Source organism: Pelodiscus sinensis, chromosome 26 (genome assembly GCF_049634645.1).
Source record: "Pelodiscus sinensis isolate JC-2024 chromosome 26, ASM4963464v1, whole genome shotgun sequence".
In the NCBI taxonomy this organism is placed as follows: domain Eukaryota; kingdom Metazoa; phylum Chordata; order Testudines; family Trionychidae; genus Pelodiscus; species Pelodiscus sinensis.
The window spans coordinates 1,164,125-1,174,660 of NC_134736.1; positions in this window are offsets into that span (position 1 = coordinate 1,164,125).

A 10,536-nucleotide genomic window follows, 5' to 3' on the forward strand; every position below is an offset into this window, starting at 1 on the left:
CCGGAATGGGCCCAGTAGAAGGTGTCACCCGCCCCGCTTTGCCATGCTACTGTCCTGGGAGCCCCCCAGCCACAAGGACACTGCAAACTAAGTCTCTTTTGATCTTGTCTAAGCAAACGAATGTTAGGGGGAACCTAACCAACAGGGGAATTGTGGCAACAGGCGGGCATGTAAAACTCAGTGGTAATGAATGCAAAGTGACGCGTTGTCTGTGGGGAGACTCGCTAAATGGGGCTTGTCGACCTTAGAGACAAATAAGGGAACTTGACAAAAGTCTGTTCAGATAACGAGCAGGGTGAAGGAGGCTGCTCACAGCAACAAGGGGGCAGTCAAAGCAGTTACAGGGCGGGGCGGGGAGATTCCAAAGCAGTGAGCAGGATCACACTTTCACACAATGACAACTGACCTGTGGGACTCACTGCCACACGCCAGCTTCCAAGTGCCTAGGGATGGTCTAGATGGTGCTTGGTCCTGCCGTGAGGGCAGGGGACTGGACTCGATGACTCTCAAAGTCCTCTCCAGTTCTAGTGCTCTAGGATTGTATTGTTGAGAACAGGAATCTGACCCGAGCCCATCTGTTCCTGTCCCTGCACTCTGTCTTCCACCACCAGCTAATGGGAATGAACAGAGCTGAGGGACCCATCCTCTGTCCTTTATTCCCAGCTTCTGGCAGTCAGGACGCGGGAAAACCCAGAATACAGGGTTGCATCCCCACCCATCTTGGCTATTGATGGACCTGTCCTCCATGAACTTATCTAGTACTTTTTTGAACCCAGTTATAGTTTTGATCTTCACATTCCCTTGCAAGGAGTTCCACAAGTTTACGGTATGTTGTGTGAAGAAATACGTCCTTCGGTTTGTTGTAAACTTGCTGCCTATTAATTTCATTGTGTGACCCCTGGTTCTTATGGGGAAAATAACACTTCCATATTCACTTTCTCCACACACATGATTTGATAGACCTCTGTCTTATCCCCCCCACTGTCTCTTCTAAGGTGAACAGTCCCAATTATTTTCACCTCTTCTCATGGAAATTGTTTAAGACCCCGAGTAATCGTTGTTGCCCTTCTCTGTATGTTTTCCAGTTGCAATGTATGTTTTTAGCACAGGGATGACCAGCACTGCATGCAGCATTCCAGGTGTGGGAGTCCCATGGTGACTTCGTAATGTTTCTGTCATCTTAGCTATCCCTGACTTTGTTCGCTCTTCTGAGCTCCACTGCATAGTGAGTAGCTGTTCTCGGAGAACTGTCCATCGTCTCTTTCTTGGGTGACAACAGCTAATGTAGACCCCAGCAGGGTCATGTTTTCCAATGTGCTTTCCTTTGCATTTATCAGTGTTGAATTCACCTGCCACTGTGTTGCCCTGTCACTCAGTTTTGTGAGATCCCTTTGTAACTCTCTGCTCTCAGCTTTGGATGTCACAATCGTGAGTATCGTTTGCAACTTTTGCTCCCTCCAATATTTGCCCCATTTTCAGATATTTTCGGAAAACACTGAACAGCACTGGCCCCAGGCCCCTCTCTCCCTTGTGAAATCTGACCGTTTCTTCCCCCGTTTCCCATCTCTGAACCAGCTACTGACCCAGGAGACGACCTCCCCTCCCATGCCAGCTTCCTTTGGCCTGAGGCCAAGAGCCCAGCAAGAATCAAAGAGAGGAGGCATTTCTGTGAGTACCAAGAATAGCCAGCAAGAAAACTGCCTACACAGCGCAGTAGCCAGGAGTGGGGAAGGGCTGTAAATCCTCCTGCTTCAGAGCCGGAACCCGCGGCTAGTGCCAGGGGTCAGGAAGGAACTTTCTCTCAGGCTGGTAGCCCCGTAGCAGGTGCAGCTGCTGAAAGCTTGCACCTTCCTGCAGGGCCGCGGGTGGGGACAGGACCCAGCTAGACAGGCACCCCCCATCTTCCAAAGCCTTTTGCGGCCCTGGCCCTGTGGGCTGGAGGCAAAGGGCGTTGCTAGGACTAGCTGGGGCAGGCGGGAAGGGGGGCGGCAGAGGCAGGAGGACTCATAGACTTTAAGGTCAGAAGGGACCATTATGATCATCTAGTCTGACCCCCTGCACAGTGCAGGCCACAGAATCTCACCCACCCCCTCCTAGAATAATCCTCTCACCTATATCTCAGATATTGAAGCCTTCAAATACTTTGAAGACCCCAAGATGCAGAGAATCCTCCAGCTGTGATCTGTGCCCCATGCTACAGAGGAAGGCGAAAAACCTCCAGGGCCTCTGCCAATCTACCCTGGAGGAAAATTCCTTCCCGACCCCAAATATGGCGATCAGCTAAACCCTGAGCATGTGGGCAAGACTCACCAGCCAGACACCCAGAAAGTTCTCTATAGTAACTCCTAGCATCCCTCCATTTACCTATTTCCCACTGATAATGAATAGTCAATTAGTTACCAAGATCATGTTATCTCATCAAACCATCCCCTTCATAAACCCATCTAGTTTAATCTTGAAGCCAGATAGATCTTTTGCCCCCACTACTTCCCTTGGAAGGCCGTTCCAGAACCTCACTCCTCTAATGGTTAGAAACCTTCGTCTAATCTCAAGTCTAAACTTCCGACTAGCCAGCTTATATCCATTTGTTCTTGTGTCCACATTGGTATTAAGCTTAAATAATTCCTCTCCCTCCCTGGTATTTATCCCTCTAATATATTTAAAAAGTGCAATCATGTCCCCCCTCAGCCTTCTTTTGGTTAAAGTAAACAAGCCAAGCTCCTTGAGTCTCCTTTCATAAGACAGGTTTTCCATTCCTCGGATCATCCTAGTGGCCCTTCTTTGTACCTGTTCCAGTTTGAATTCATCCTTCTTAAACATGGGAGACCAGAACTGCACATAGTATTCCAAATGGGGTCTCACCAATGCCTTGTATAATGGCTCTAACACCTCCTTATCCCTACTGGAAATATCTTGCCTAATACATCCCAAGACCATATTAGACCATACATCCCATTTTTCACAGCCATGTCACAATGGCGGCTCATAGTCATCCTATAATCAACCAGGACTCCGAGGTCCTTCTCCTCCTCTGTTACTTCCAACTGATGTGTCCCCAGCTTATAACTAAAATTCTTGTTATTAATCCCTAAATGCAGAACCTTACACTTCTCACTATTAAATTTCGTCCTATTGCTATCACTCCAATTTACAAGATCATCCAGATCTTCCTGTATGATATCCTGATCCTTTTCTGAATTGGCAATAGCTCCCAACTTTGTGTCATCCGCAAATTTTATTAGGACACTTCCACTTTTGGTGCCAAGATCAGCAATAAAAAGATTAAATAAAATTGGCCCCAAAACTGACCCCTGAGGAACTCCGCTAGTAACCTTCCTCCAACCTGACAGTTCACCTTTCAATATAACCCGCTGTAGTCTCCCCTTTAAGCAGTTGCTTATCCACCTCTCAACTTTCATATTAATCCCTATCTTTTCCAATTTAACCAATAATTCCCCACAGGACGCTGTGCTGGAGGCTGGAAAGGAAGGGCTAGGTTGGGAAAGGCTGCCAGGCACTCACCGCAGGCTGCTGCGTTCAGTCCTCCGAGCGGCGCTCGGTCTGTCTCTGCCTCCTCTCGCTTGGGACTGCCCTGCAGAGCAGCTGAGCCAAGAGTTTGTTCTCGCCTCCTTCCCTCCCTCCTCCCCTGCCCGCTGGCTGGCTGGCAGGCTTGTCTCCAAAGGTCAGAGCGGCAGCACCTTGCCAGCAGTCCGCAGCCTGTGCGTGTCAGCATCTCCCGGCTCCCGCAGGGCAGCTCTGACGTCCCAGCCAAGTGCCTCCCGAGGGGCCGGGGTGCGGGGCTATCTGGGAATGGGAGCTCACCTCTGCCCCGGGGCTTTCTCCCCTGCCCTGTCGGGGCTGCAGCGGGCGTGTGGGCAGGGCTGGGCACTGTCTCAGGAGGAGCCTGCTTCCTTCTCCAGATGGCAGCAGGGCAGCTGGAGGGAGTTGGAGCCTCCTGGCCCGGGGGCAGGGCGGGAAGTGGCCTGGGCAGAGGGGAACGAAGAAGGTGAGTAGAGGCGGGAGCAGGGGCACAGCGCTGGCCAGTGGGAGGCAGGGGCTGGCGACAGGCGGTGGGAGGCACAGGGTGGCACAAGGGGCAGATTTTGACTAATGGATGACAAGGTGTGTTGCCAGGGTGGCTCTGAATGTGGACACAGACTCAGGGCAGGGCACCGGCTGCCAGCACCCGCCAGCTGGCCTGTGCCGTAGTGGGGTACCTTGCTGGTTGCTATGCTGGGCGGTGGGCTGTGGGTGACCCCCACTGGCTGCAGCACGGCCCAGCAGGGCAAGGGATGAGTCATTATGCAAAGGGGGCTTCGAACCTGTCTGACCAGCTACCCCTCAGGGAGAGAAACAAAGGAAGGTGGAAAGCCGCCCTGGCTGGGGGGTAGGGCTGAAAGAGAGTTAGTTTCTGTCTGAGAAGCAGGGGTGAAGGAGCTAGGGAGGGGGCTGGGATTGTAGGGCCCAGCCATCCCCCATCTCAAGGGGGGGCACTGAGGCCTCCTAGCCCCAGTTCCTGGAACCAGATGACATCTGTGCTGGGCAGTGTCCTGGGGAAGCAATAAACTCCCTCTGTTCTACTGGCTGGTGGAGTCTGTTCGTGCCACTACGGGGGTGCAGGAGACGGGAAAACCCCAACGCGCCGTCACATAGCCCCACTGCATTCTGTGTGTGCCGAAGGCCTAGGGGGCAGGAACACACTCACCCTGCTGCCAGGACCAGGACGGGCCCCAGACATGGGAGCAAGCCCTTAGCAGCTGTGGGTTAAGCCCCTGCCGTGACTGACACCCTGGGATGCTGCACAGAATTCTCCTGGGAACTGGGAAAGCAGAACCCGGAGGGGCTGGGGGCCAAGAAACCAGGAGCCCTGCAGAAGGTCCCAGGCCTGGGGAAGACGGGCAGGGGGGACATAACAAACATGAGGGGGAGGGGGCAGGGCAGGCAGCCAGGCCTGCGGCTCCACGGCTGTGTCTGTGCTGCGGCTGCTGGCTCCGTCTCCATCCTTCCTCAGACTAACTGCAGCCCTCGAAACGCGAGTCTCTGGCTTGCACAGGCCAGCTGGAGGGAGCCCTTGAGCGCTCTCCCTGCCGTGCTGAGAAGGTGACACCATCCGGACTAGGCCGGCGCCGCGCGGCGTTCCCTGCCGAGACGCGGCTCTTTGCGCCAGACCGTGCGGAACGGGGCCCTGGCGAGATCCGACCCGGTCTCCCCACCCCGGCGCCACTTCCGCAAGGCTGGCAGGGGCCCCGGGCTGCACAGAGGGACCGAAGTGGCGGACACACCCCTGCGGCTGCGTGGCTGCCTGGACGAACGGGGTGTGTGCAGCTCACCGTGCCCGCAGACGGCCGCCCGGCTCTGCAGCGGAGAGGGGGCTTTTGGGCGTGCTCAGAACCTGCCCCAGGCTCAGCCGAACTGGCCGCTGGCATGTGCCCTCATGTGCGCCGGTGTGAATGGGGGCGGGGCTGGGTGAGCATTGTGCGCGGTGCCAGGAGCCAGCGGCTCCGCCTGATGCGGCCATGCCAGGCGGAAGAGGGGCTCTCTGAGCCGGGGGCCGGCTGCGCTGGCCGGGTGTCTCGGCAGAGACCTGGCCGTGTTGCCGATCATCACAACTGGACAAGGAGTTTCCTTACGGCTGCTGTTTTACTAAGTCTCAGTCCCTGGAGTCCTGGAACTGGGAGAGAATTTCGGGTTCTTGGGGTTACCAGGCCAGTCCCATGGGTGCTGGGTCCTGGCACGTCCCTCTCCACGCTGTAACCGGGAAGGGCGCAGGCCACACACACAGAGGCCAGAGTTGGGGTTGGTCCTGCTTTGGGTGGGGGGCTGGGCTTGGTGACCTCAGAGGTCCCTTCCAGCCTTGGGAGTCTATGAAAAGGAGGCCAAACCTTTGTGACCCCTAGAAAAGAGTCAGTTTGGGGGTGGGGAGAGGTCCAGGCGGGATCCCAGTCCACACACCGGTTCTGTGGTGCCCAAGCAGCTGTCCCTGTGCCCCACACGCCGGCCTCTGCACAGGTTCTATTCCCCACATGCAGGCCCCAGCATGACCCCCACATCCCCTTCCTCTCGGGGTGACAGCTCTGCCTTTGTCCCCCGTCCTCCCTCGCTGCGCCGCTCTCCCGAACAGCTGGCCTCCCAGCGTGCGTTCACAGGCACCTCCCGCTTCTATTTTAACACTCAGCCATGGATCACACGGCTGCCTAGAGGCACCTGCGCGGCGTCCCGGCTCCTGCCACGGCGCTTGGCTGGGCTATGTAGGGCAGTGGCGGGAACCTTTTCTGGGTCAGGGGCTGCTGACTCACGGAAAAATCAGTCGGGGGCTGCACACAACTGAGAAGCCAACCCCCCCCCCCAACCGAAGCCAACGCGGCCCGCACTGTCTGCGGGGAACAACGCTCCCTCATTCCCTCACGCTCAGAGCCGGGGGGCCGGGTGCTCCAGCCCTGAAGGGGAGCAGCTGGGGGGGGGACCCGGAGCATCAGCTGGGCTCCCCAGTGCTGAGGGGGGAGCCGTGAGCCTTGGGGGCCTGATCCAGGCTGAGGCAGGGCTCTGTGTGACGGCGCGTTGGGGGTCCCCCGTCTCCTGCACCCCGAAATGGCACAAACAGACTGCACCAGCCGGTGGAATAGAGGAAGTTTATTGCCTCTCCAGGATACAGCACAGCACAGATGGAATCTGGTCACAGAGCTGGGCTAGGGTGCCTCAGGCCCCCTTGAGTTGGGGGGAGACCGGGCCCCTAAACTCCAGCCCCTTTCCCTAGGGTGTCTCCTCCATGCTCACAGACAGCCAGCCACTCACTAACACTCTTTCCGCCCTGCCCCCCAGCCAGGGCAGCATTCCACCTTCCTTTGTTCCTCTCCATGGGGGGTGTCTGGCCCTACTCGTTTGCATAGTGACTCATCCTGTTTTGCTGGGTCGTGGTACCCACGGCAGCCAGTGGGGGTTACCCCAGAGCCAGCAGCATAGAAACCAGCCAGGTACCCCCACTACGTCACACTCTGTTCACACTAAAATCTTTAAGTGCAGCCGCGCTGGAGGGAGCCCTCCCCGCGCCAGGGAAGCCACCTCTGCCGGGGAGTCGCGGTCCATGCTGGGGGCCGCCCCCGGGGCTGTGACCTGGTTCGCACTGGGGCCTTAGCCGCCGGCGCGGGAACTCGCTGCGCTTGGCGCGGGTGGGTTTTCACACCCCTCAGCCCAAGGCACCAGGGGAGAGCTAGCCTGGCAAGCCCCCCCCCCCCCGTTCCTCCTCTTGCGCGGATATCCCAGCCTGGCGAAGGTTGAACCGCAGGGCCCGGGGCGTCTGTTCCCCTGGAGACTCTGCACGGAGCTGACCTGGCTGGAGGCCATCCCCTAGCTCTCCCGCTCCTCTGGCCCTCCTCAGGGCAGCCTGGCTGAATTGCCGCCCCCAGCTCCTGGGCGTTCTCTCAGCCTTTCCCACCTCCCTGCGGCTCCAGGCAGGGACCCCCGAGCGTTGCAAGACTCCTCCAAGTCAGCTCCCTGCGGCCAACAGCTTTGGTGCTGCTGAGCCAGGCGCTCTCAGCCTGCTCCTGCACCCCGGGCTCAGCCCAGCCCCTCGATCGCTCCTGCTCCACTCTGAGCCAAGGCCCAGCAGAGCCCTGGCCCTTGGCTGTGCCACAAACTGCAGCAAACAGCCGTCGCGCTACTGCAGGTCTCCTCCCTCCCTCCCCCTCCCTGCTTCCGCTTGCGCCGAGCTGGGGCTCAGAAGCCTCAGAGAGCCTCATTAAGGCATCTCTGGCCGGCTTGCAGCTCTTCCTGCCTTGGCACCCTGTTCCCCGGGGCACGCCCGTCCCTCCCCTCCCCTAACCACCTTCCCTGCGCCTACCCGCCGTGCATGCTGCCACTGCCGCCTCCCCAGAGCAGACGGGGGCTCTGCTGGGCCCTCCGTGGTCGCCCCCTCCAGCCTGCAGGGACGGGCCAGCCCCTCAGACTCCCAGCCTGGACCCCAGCCCCGCAGCCTGTCTGCAGCCCCGTCCCGCGCACCTGAGTTCTCGCACGGAAGGGACAAGTCGCACGAGGGGCGGGCCGCCCAGCATTCTGTATTCAGTGAGCTGCTAATGAGCAGAGCCCTGCAAGTCCACAGCTGCCCGCTTGGTCTCCCAGGTATCCGCGGCCATGGGCGTCAATGCGGATACACGTTCCGTATCCAGGCAGGGCTCTCGGGATGAGCCATGGTCTCGCCAAGCTTCCCAATGTGGGCCGGATCCTGCGCAAACTAGCTTAGGAGCCTCTCCGCCCTGGCTCCCGTCCCTGCCAAGTGCCTGGGCATTCAGCCGCTCTCCCTCCCCGCAAGGGCCTGCCTCTGGAGCCAGGAAGTTCGGAGCCCCGCAGCAGCGGTGCCCTGCAGGGGCCTGTGCGATCTAGTGGCCGAGGGGGGACGGGAAGGCCCCTAAATAGCACAACTGCGTTATCAGGGGCCTGCATTATGAAGCGCCTCCCGCTTGGCAGTGGGCGCGGCACGGCAGGGCTACTAGGCAGAGGTGGCTGCTGGACAGAGAGCGTGTTGAGCCAGTTACCCTCCCATCCGCTCCCCAGCAGCCCCCTTGTGTCTCCCGCATGCAGACTGGGCCCGGAGAGCCATTGCTGGTTCCCGACTGGCTCTCCTGCCCCAGCCCAAGCTGGAGGAGCTGCATCCCGGTCGGACGCCAGGGAGATGGGCTTTGCTCAGCCTGCCGGCACGGCGTCTCAGGAGGAGAAGAGCTGGGCTTGCAGCAGCCTGGCGCACAGTCCGTGGCGTGGACTCAGGGGACGCAGGCGCTGATCCCGGCTTGCCACCAGCGCTGGCAGGCCTAGGAGGGCAGCTCTGCTGGCAGCCAGTTGGGCTTGAGTTTGGGCCACTGGTTTTCTACTAGAGAACGTCCGAATGGCTTCTCCGCTGGCCAGGCCCCCTGCTCCCGGCGAGGGAGGCCACCAGTGCAGCCCTGGAGGCGCTCAGCACCTTCCACGGTCAGGCATTAGGGCACCGGCCTGCCCGCAAGAGCTGGTTTCACTAGACCGAGGCCTTCCCTGCCCAGAGGGTTTAATTCCATGAACCGGCTGTTCCTTTGTCAGTCACTGCCCATGCATGGCCAGTGGTACAGCCGGAAGGGAGCCTCCCTCTGCCCCCTCGGCTGCCTGTGAACCCAGGTGAGTGACTGTCACCCAGCTGCCCTGCCCTGCCCTGCCCAAGGGGTCAGGCTGGGCCCCCCAGGACTATGACACCCTGTCACATTACTGAGTTGGAGGGAAGCAGCCAGATCGCTGCTGCACCCCTAGGTGGGGGTGTTGGCCCCAGAAATTGGTATAAAGGGAGCCATGTGGGGTATTGAATGGGAGATTATTGTTTGTTGATCTTATGTACGTTATTTATGTGAGTGTATAATGTCTGTGTGTGTAGGTAGGAATCTGTAATCTGTGTGGAAGCTGAATGTTTCTGTGAATGTGGTTAAGCATGGCTATGGACAGGCTGAGTAGCAAAGCCCTGTGGAACAATGGCTCTCAATAGGCTATGGACACACCCAAAGAATGGGGTTTGTCACTTGAGGGCAGCCAGCAGGGAACATAGAGATTGGCCTCTGACCAGGTGACTTGCTGCATACAAGAAGAGGCCAGGAAGGAGATAAAGAGGCCATGTGGTCGAGGCCATTTTGTTCTCAGCTCAGCACTTCATCCCAGAGGCAGCAGTGCAGGGATCGAAGAGCCCGGAAGACCTGTGAACCCATCCTGATCGTAGGATGTGCAATAAGAACTTTTAAACCAGCAGCTGCAACATCTCTGCTAGAGCCTGCATCGAGAACTGGGAGATTCGGTGCATGTAACGTACTGTACTTTAATAACCTTACTCTCAGGCTTTTCTTTCTTGTAATAATAAACCTTTAGATATAGATTCTAAAGGATTGGCCCAGCGTGATTTGTGGGCAAGGTCCAGAGGGTAAATTGACCAGGGATCTGTGGCTGGTTTCTTGGAACCGGACAGAACTTGTTCGGGGTAGGTGGGATTGGGTGCTAGGACCCCCCCACCTGTGTATAGGCCCGGGGCCATCTGGGGCACGGATATTGCTGGGGTGTCGAAGGGGTTTTGCTTGGGAGGCTTCAGGCAGGCAGCTGAAGCGCTCTGTGGGACTGGTTTGTGGCCTGTGTGGAAAGGTCACCAGTCAGGGGCTGTAAGAAGCCCCGGATTCGAGCAATTCGCCCTGAGCGGACGCCCTTAGCTGTGCCCAGACACGGCCCGGTCCGTCACACACCCTGTGACGGCGCATTGGGGTTTTCCCGTCTCCTGCACCCCCGTAGTGGCACAGACAGACTCCACCAGCCAGTAGAACAGAGGGTGTTTATTGCTTCTCCAGGACACAGCACAGCACAGATGTCATCTGGTTCCAGGGCAGGCCTAGGATGCCTCAGCCCCCCTTGAGATGGGGGAGCCTGGACCCCTAAATCCCAGCCCCTTTCCCTAGGCTGTCTCCTCCATGCTCCCAGACATAAACTAACCCACTCACTCCCAGCCCTGCCCCCATCCAGGGCTCCACTCCCCTTCTTCCCATTGTT